Source organism: Elephantulus edwardii, unplaced genomic scaffold, assembly GCF_000299155.1.
Source record: "Elephantulus edwardii isolate Elephantulus edwardi_28Jun2011 unplaced genomic scaffold, EleEdw1.0 scaffold00100, whole genome shotgun sequence".
In the NCBI taxonomy this organism is placed as follows: Eukaryota; Metazoa; Chordata; class Mammalia; order Macroscelidea; family Macroscelididae; genus Elephantulus; species Elephantulus edwardii.
This window is the reverse complement of record NW_006399850.1, coordinates 8,001,243-8,010,961: the sequence shown is the minus strand read 5'-3', so window position 1 is coordinate 8,010,961 and position 9,719 is coordinate 8,001,243.

The following is a 9,719-nucleotide window of genomic DNA, read 5'->3' as shown; positions in this document are numbered from 1 at the left end:
GGTGCACTTTAGTCCTCAAATTGTCATCACTACTCATCATTAAATTGGAGCAGTACCTGCCTACAGAGTTAACCAGTATAATACATATCCTGATTTCCTGATTATTTGTACCAGCATTGTGGATTTAAGTAAGATGACAGCAATGACAGTTCCTATCTTTTCTCCACATATCATATTGTTGCCTGGTTATCCAGTGGCTGGAATTTTTGTTTTCTTGTTATTGAGATGCAATTCAAATTGAAGGCTACAGTGTTTAACCTTCTGTAGCAAGTGCTTCAATCCCTCCCCACTTATAGCAAGCAAGGTTATGTCATCTGCATAATGAAGGTTATTAATGAGTCTTCCTCCAATCCTGAGGCCATATTTTCTTCAGAGTCTAGTTTCTTGAATATTTGTTCAGCATGGTGAGGAACTGTGCTGCAATTTTGAAGGTATATGGTTCGGATCCACTAGTTGCTCTGTGGCAGAAAGATGAGCAGTCTACTCCAGTGTGATTAACTGCCTCAGAAAACCCACTGGGGGAGTCAGCTATGGGTCAGTTCCTACTAGACGGCACGCAACAACAATAACATAGATTAAATAAGTATGGGGAAAGAATACAAACCTGATGTACAACTTTCCTGATTTTAAACCACTCAGTGTTCCCTTGATCTATTCAGACAACAGGATCTTGGTCTAGGTATATATTTCACATGAGTACAATTAAGTGTTCTGGAATTCCCATTTGTCTCAATTTTAGCCAGAATTGGCTATAGCCCACATAATCAACTGCCTTTCCATAGCCAATAAAGCACAAATAGGCATTTTTCTGATATTTTCTTTTAACAGGGATCTATCTGACATAAACAATAATATCTTTGGTGCCACAGCTTCCTCTCAATCTACCTTCAACACTGGATAGTTCTCTGCCTATATACCATTCTAGCTGTTAGGAAATCCATTTTGGACAAGAAACCATTGACACCTTTGCTGATTCTCCCCTTTTCCATGCACACCGTCCTTTGACAAGGACTGCCTCTTCCCAAAAACATGACCAATGTGAGATGAAGACTCGTCATGCCTGCCTCCAAGGCAATTAAAAATAATGGAACACTTGAAGAGATCTATCAAAAAAAGAAGTTGACCCTATCATTAAAAACAAAACCCTACTAAGTTTTAAAAAGGCCCAGTTCAGACATCTTCACTAGTGAATGCTATCAAACATTGAGAGACTTTTCTCCAATTCTTCTAAAATTAATACAAAGTACTGAATATCCCAGTGCGTACTAAAAGAACAGATAAATATCTTGGAAAAAGTGCCGCCAGAGTGCTCCTTGGAGGCAAAGATGATGACATAGCCTCTTTACTACTTTGGACATGTAACTAGGCAAGGCTGTTTCTTTTAAAGGGAACTTCATGCTTGAAAAGATGAAGTTTCTGCTAAAGAGAGGAAGACTGCCAATGAGATTGACCTGGTGACTTCAGTATGGGTTCCAGTGTGTCAAATGAGGATGACACAGGATAGGACAAGGTTCAGGTCAGCTTTTCTTAGGGTGGCTATGAGTTGTGCTCAACTTGATGGCATCATATAACAACAGATGTTTATTTTAGCACTACTTTCCATAGCAAAAAACCAGAAAGAGCCCAAGTGTCCATATTCAAATAAAAGGATAGAGATAGTATGATACATTCACACAGTGGATTATTACATAACACGAACATGCTACTATGTAGCATGAACAATGAAGATTCATTCAGCATCACACAACATCAATGAAACTAGATGGCACTATGCTGATTTAAATAACTCAGTCACTAAGGTCAAATACTGAATAAGTAAGACTGAAAATAGGAAAGTGATTGTGAGGGGACAGGGAGAGCAAAAAAGGAATGCATAGTCAATGAACACTGTAAAGGATCAGGGGAAGAGAGGACCAGTCTGGTAAAATGGACAAATGTACAAGTATTATAACTAAAAACATGGAACAGAATACATGTAACTGTCCAAAGGGAGATGAGGAAATGTGAAAGACGTGGAGGGGGAAGACAGAGGAATAGAGTAGATTAGTGGATATATATGTGAAGTGAAAGAATAGTACTGAGTACCATGAGGATTTGATGAGATATCATGATAAATGGCATCTATTAATTGCAATTAATATTATAAAACATAATATCTATGAATGCTTGAATTAAATTTTAAAAACAAGAGGATATCTTATTGTAACCCACCTATGTATCTGACAAATTTATTACATAAGTCAGACAATTATAACCTTTATATTTGAGAACACTTGATCATGCTTATACGAAACCTATACTTAGTCATCAGAACTGAGCAAGGGACCACTGCATGGTTCAAAATTGGAAGGGGTGTATGCCAAGGATGTGTGCTCTCTCCATACCTTTTCAATATATATGCAGAAATACTATGTGGGTGATTGGGCTCTATGAAGAGAAATGTGGCATCAGGATTGGAGGAAGACTCATAAACAATATGCACTATGCAGATGATTTAACCAAGTTTGTTGAAACTGAGGAGGACCTGAAGCGCTTGTTGCAGAAGGTCAAGGACTGTAGCCTTCAATATGGATTGAAGCTCAATATCAAGAAAACAAAAATTCTCACCACTGGGCTGATTGGCAGCACTGTGATGGATGATGAAGAGCTTGAGATTGCAAACAGCTTTAGTTTGCTTGGCTCCATAATCAACACTCTTGGTATTATTAGCCAAGAAATTAAAAAAGGTATTATGTTGGGAAAATCTGCTGTCAAAGAAGTGCTGAAGAACAACGATGTCAGTCAGGAAACTAAGGTGCACCTGTTAATGGCCATGGTCTTTGAAATCATTAATTTTGCTTCAAAAAGCTAATGTCTAAGGATGAGAAAAGAATTAATAAGTCTGTCTTGGAGAGGGTGAATCCAAGCTTTTTCTTGGCAGCTAGGATTTTGAAGCTCCATCTGACGTATTTTCAGCATGTGGTCAGGAGGGACTGATCCCTGGAGAAGGACATCATGCTCGGAAGGATGGAGGGACAGCTCAGCAGAGGAAGACCCCAGATGAGAGAGATTGATACAGTGACTATGGGGGCTATGGGGGTTGGTGTGTTGGAATCAGTGAACGGCTCAGGACAGGACCAGCTTCAGAGCTGCTGTACGTAGGGTCGCAGGCAATTTGACAGCACATAACAACAACAAAACAAAAACAGATAAAATTGATTTTAAATGCAAATATGATAAAAGATAATTCTTAAATTCATCATAAATATAAAATTTAGTTTGAATTTATGAAATATTGAAAAAAATTTAATAATAGAGATTGAGCTTAGAATTTTAGTATTGACGCAAAAGGGATTTTAAATGTTAGTTTATACCACTCATACATCCAACTAAATTAAGATTGTAGTGTTTGTTTTGACTTACATGAGTTTATTTTGGTTTTGGTTTGTTGTTTCTGTTTTAAACAAACACAACTCTTGGACAATCTTCTTCAAAGCAGAATCCATCAAATGAGTGAGAAAACATGTAAGTTTATTTATAAAATTTGGGGGAGTATTTTCCTTTATATGGTAATTCTACTTACACTTTGTATTTACTTAAGGATTGTTACAAATACATCTACAAACAGAATCTCTGAGGATTATTATTATTGTATTCCCCAAGCTTTTATAGTTCATGAATCAGACCTAATTTAAGTGTGAGTGTGTATGTGGGTGCATTTTGATGGGTGTGTATGTGATTAATCTCTCTGGAATCATTCCAAAGTATTCATCTTAATTTCTGTAGACACAACAACTTCTCTCCATAATGAAATTTATCTGTTTATTTAATAGCTAATTAAACTACATTATTATAATTGGCTAGCATTTACTGAATATTTTTACTCATTGCCAAGTGCTCTTAGTAAATACAAGCTTTTTAAAGTGATTGATTTATGTTAACATGTTTACCTTCAGAAGAAACTGATAATGTGGGTTTTCTTAGTAATAGCACTATGTAAATGAGGAAACCTTATAAACGAGAAAATAACTTTCCTAAGAGTACACAACTAGAAAGTGATTTTGTTTTTATTGTGAGATGCTATTGGCGTGATCACAACTGATAACAACCCTATGAACAGACCTGAACCTTATCCTAGTCTGTGGCATCATATTATCCCCTACACACTTGAACTCATTGTATAGTCACTGCATCAATCCACCTTGGTGGAGGTCTTTCTCTCTTTTAATGACCCTCCAACTTTTCAAGCATGATGATGTTGCTCTCTGAGAAACAGCCTCTTCCAGGAACATGCTCAAAATATGAAAGGTAAAATGTCACCATCCTTGCCTCCAAGGAACAATCTGACTGTACTTTTTACAATATATATGTTTGTTCTTTGGCAATCCATGGGATATTCAGAACTCTCCTCCAACACTACAACTCAAAGGCTTCAATTCTTTCTTGGTCTAGCTCTCAGAGAAGCATTGCAAGTGATTCAAAAGACCATGGCTTGAATTAGTCATACCTTAGTTTTCAAACTGACATAATGCTTTGCAGTATTTCGTAGAGGTCCCTGACAGCAGACTCATCAGTATGCCAGGAAATTTGGAAGATGGCTGCATGGCCGACTGACTGGAAAAAAAAAAATTATGTTTTGTTTTCATTCCCAGGAAGTGTTTCAACAGAATGAATAAATTATGTAACAATGTAGTTAACAGCACATGTAAGCAAAATATTGCTGAATATTATCTCAAAATGGCTAGAAAAGAAAATAGAAAGAGAACTTCCATAAGATCATGCTGGATTTAGAAGAGATCATGGCACCAGGGATATCATTGTTGATGTAAGATGAATTGGCTGAAAAAAGAGAATACCAAAGAATATCTATTTGTGTTCTATTGAGTATGCAAAGATATTTGACTGTGTGGATCATAGTAAATAATGGCTAACACTGAGAAAAGTGGAATATCCAGAGTACTTAATTATATTCTTACAAATCCTATACATAGATAAAGGAGCTGTTGTCTGAACAGAACAAGGGAACACTTCCTGGTTTAAAATCAGGAGAGGGGTATACCAGAGATGTATCCTTTCTCTATATCTATTCAGTCTGTATGCTAAGCAAATCATTTGAAAAACTGGACTCTATTAGGAAAAATGAGGCATCAAGATTTGCAAATGACACAACCTTGCTTGCTTCTTGAAACACCTGCCACAGAAGATCAAGGAGCACAGCCTTCAATATGCAGTGCATCTAACTATCAAGATTACAAAAGTTCTCACCACTAGACCAATAAGCAACATCATATAATATGAAGAAAATACTAAAATTGTCAATGATTTCATCTTAGTTGGATCCACAATCAACACCTTTGGTACCAGCCAGAAGATCAAGACTCATATTGCACTGAGTATGCCCACTGTCAGAGAGCTCTCCCAATTCCTGCAAAGATGTTAGTTTGAAGACTGAGATGCCCCTGATTCAGGCTATGGTCTTTTCAATAACTCACTATGACTCTGAAAGCAGGACAAGGAACATAGATGACAGTAGAAGAATTGTTTCCTTTGAGTTGCGGTGTTGAAGAAGAGTACTCAATATACTTTGGACTGCCAAGAAAGGTAAAGAAATAAGTCTTGGAAAAATGCTTCTGGAATCAAGGATGGCACAGCTTCATCTAGTATACTTTTTACATGTTGCTAGAAAAGGCTATTGTTTGGAAAGGGGCATCATGCTTGAAAATGTGGAGAGCCAGGAAGGAGTGGAAGACCCTCAGTAAGATGAATTAACCCATTGACTATAGCAATGGGCTCAAAAGTGTCAGGGGTAATGAGGATGGCACATAAACGGAAATGGTTCATACCTGTTGTTTATGCTGATAGGGTCCCTGACTCATGCTCACCTTGAAGACACACAACAAGAAGAATAAGGGACAAGAAACATTTAAATTATGCAAAACATTAAGTACTTGAGTTACACAATGAAATCAACTAATGTCATAATCAGCTAATCAGCTGTTGTTGTTATGTGCCGTCGAATCCCTTGAGACTCATAGCAACGATATATACAACAGCCCTAAACCCTGTTCTATCCTGATCCAACCTCACTGTCTTTGACAAACCTACTCCCATTACCCCAGTCACTGAATCAATCCATTGCATCAAGGGGCTTCCTATCTTGCACTGTTCCTCCACTGTCCCAAACATGGTGTCCACCTCCAAGGACTGGTCCCGCCTTGTAGTATACACAAAGTATGCCAGATGAAGCTTCAAAGTCCTTGCTAATAAGTAGAAAAAATAAGGATTAAATTTTCTCTTTCATGTTCAGGGTTACATAAACATCCATGAAGATTAGAGGGATTTATTCCATCAAAATTCTCCCTCCCCAGATTTTGCGTTTGTGATTGTTTGTTGTGAGTTTTGGTTTGTATTTTTTTTTCTATCATTTTCTACATTTTCTAGAGTGATATCTTATTCTTAAAGCCAAAACATGCTCTCCAGAAATACAGTTGTTTTCTACCCCACAAGAATAACGAAGAGGTAATCCACACATTTTTATATATTTAATTATAACGCACCATAGAATTCACCACATCTACTGATCTTGCATTATTCTATTATTTTATACTCAAGCCTCTGTATAAAGGAGTTAAGGAATATCAGTTTGATTGGGGAAAGGAGTTATATCATTTTCCCCAAAGATAATACAGGGAGAGATGTTATATTCACAAAGGCTGATGCTATTGTTAGGTGCTGCTGAGTCAACTACGACTCATAGTGACATTAAGAACTCTCTCCTGTTCCTATGCCTTTCTCATCATCTCTGATATACTTAAGCCCATTGCTACAGTCAATGTGCCAATTCATCTCATTAAATAATGTACACTGCATTAAAACAGATGAGAGAACTTCTTAGAAGGAATATATGATTAAGTATTATTTGCATGACAGCAGTCCAGAATAAGAGCTGCATAGAAAACTAGACTGAAAAAAATTGTTTGTTTATTTGTTTTTTAAAGAGAAAAGCAAACTGGCGGAGGAGTGGGCAGGGATGAAATTGTGCAACAATGAATGAATGAAATCCATGTTCTCTATAAACTTTCATTCAAATCTCAATTAAAAAAACAAATAAAAAACCCAAAAAAAAAGTTTCCCTCTCTTTTATCGATCTTCCACTTTAATAAACATGATGTCCTTTTTTTTTAAAAGGACTAGCCCCTCCTAACACCATGCTCAAAATATTTGAGGATATCTGAGCAGATTTACCATATCGTGCTTGGAAGGGTGGAGGGACAGTGCAGGAGAAGACGACCTTTGATGAGATGGATTGACTCAGTAACTGGGGTAATGAGGGGTAAGTGTGTCAGAGACAATAATGTTGGCTCAGGATAGACCAAGATTCATACATGCCCTATTGTACATAGTGTTACTATGAGTTGCAGGCAACTTGATAGCAGATAACAACAACAAACAATTGGGAGCACATTGACCATGTAGATTGCTTTTGATAGGATTGTCATTGTCATTATACTGTGACTTCCAATCCATGAATAGGGAACATTTTTCTATTTGTTTAGGTCTTTTATTTCTTTATTTTTTCTATAATCCAATAGTATTTGCAGGCTGTTATTTAGCTTCTGCATGAGTGGTTTTATAATCAGTCAGTTTCTAGCTTTATGCTATTGAAGCCTGAGAAGATACTTCATATTATTTCAATGTTCGTAAATTTATTTATACTTGCTTTGTGCTCTAATATGTGATCATTTCTGGAGAATGTATCATGTGCACTTGAGAAGAAAATGAATTGAGTTATAGTTAGATGCAGTACTTGGAATATATCCACACGATCAAGTTGGTTGAATGTATAGTTTAGACCTGATGCATCTTATTTAAGTTACATTTGAGTTGACCTAACCTTTGGTGAGAGTGGTATGTTAAATTTCCTACTACTGTCTATTTCTTCAATTCTGTTAAGTGTTGTTTTTATGTATTTTTCAGTTCTCTCATTTGGTGCATAGACATTGACAATGGTTTTATCTTCTTGATCTTTAATGATTATATAGTGCCTTTCCTTATCTTTATGGTGGTTTTCATTCTGAAGCCTATTTTATCAGAGATTAGTATTGCCACTCCTGTTTTGTTGGGGTTTTTTTGTTGTTTGGGTTGGTTTTTGTTTAAGGTCATTTGCTTGATACCCCACCCCCAAATCTTATTTGATTTTGATTCTATCTTTCTCTTTGTTTCTTAGATACTTCTCTAATAGACAACATGTTGATGGGCTTTGGGGTTTTTTGGTTTTTTAAAATATCCATTTGGCTACTCTTTTTCTCTTTAATAGTGCATTTTGTCAATTTGCCATTATGCTGTGTTTCTTTTTCTGTTGTATCTTGTTATACTATAGTTCATTCACTTTCCTTTGGCTTCTTTGTGTAAAAGACACTAAAAAGTTCTTGTAGATTTGGTCTTGTTTTCACAAGTTCCTTAAGTTCCTTCTTTTCTGCAAATGATATGATTTCCCCTTCATATTTTATGGAGAGCTTTGCTGAATATGGCTGGAAATTGTTTTGTTTCAACTTTGTGTATATGCCATCCCATTGTCTTTCTGCTCACATGGTTTCTGCTGAGAATTCAGAACTTAATCTAATTACTTTTCCTTTATAGGTGACTCTTTGTTTTTCTTATGTAGCTTTTAGTATTATATCCTTATCTTTTATTTTGGAGAATTTGAGTATGGTATATCTTGAACTTTTTCCTTGTGGGTCTAATCGTTTGGTGTTCACTGCTTTCCCGTTCTTCATAACAGGTGGGAAATGTTCTTCTAGAATTTCTTCCAAAATTTTCTCAGTGATTTCCTTGTCCCTTTCATATTCTGGAATTCCAATCATAGATGTATTTCTATTTTTTATATCATTTTACATGATTCTAACATTTTCTTTATGTCTCCTCTCTGGTTATTCTTCCTGTATGCTTCCATTGAAGTTCTTGTTTTCCAGATCATGGAGTCTTTGCTCCATCTCTTCTGCTCTACTTCTTTGTCCTTTTAGCATGTTGGAAACTTCTGCCATTTGGATGTTTATATTCTGGGTTTAATTTTTGTGTGTATATATGTTATTTCCTGTACTATGTAGGCTGTACCTTCTATATCTTATTATGATTTTTTAAGTTCTTAAACCTCTTTATATACATTTTAAATTCTATCTTCCACCTTTTGCAGTTTCTTCTATAGTTGTGCAAGTTCCTCCTCATTGATGTACTCCTTCTGGATCCCTGTGTCTGGAACATTTGTTTTCTTAATGGCTGCCATTTTTTCTTTGCCATTTTTTCTTTCATCACTTGCATCTTTTCCATAGCTGTTCAAATAACTCCACACCAATATATTTCTTTCGGTTCACTAGCTGTAGGGTGTGGCTTCCTCTGATTCTTCTATCATTTGTATTCCTGTAACTATTGCAATGCCTCCTTATCAACATATATCTACTGCCTTCTTGACTGCAGTATTCACTGGGTCTGCAATATTCTCCACTTTTTTTTGAGAAGGAATCATTTGGTATTGTTTTATTTCACAGTATTTTAAATTGCCTGCTGCTTTCTTGACATTATATGAAGTTTTTTCTTGATACGTATTAGACCATTTTTATTGTGTATACATAAGTTTATTTTGTGTATGTACCATCAAATCAGATCTGATTGGCACAGGAGGAGATTGTTCCCCCTTCTTCAGCAGAGCATCTGGTGGATTTGAACCGTGTGCCTCTGGGATT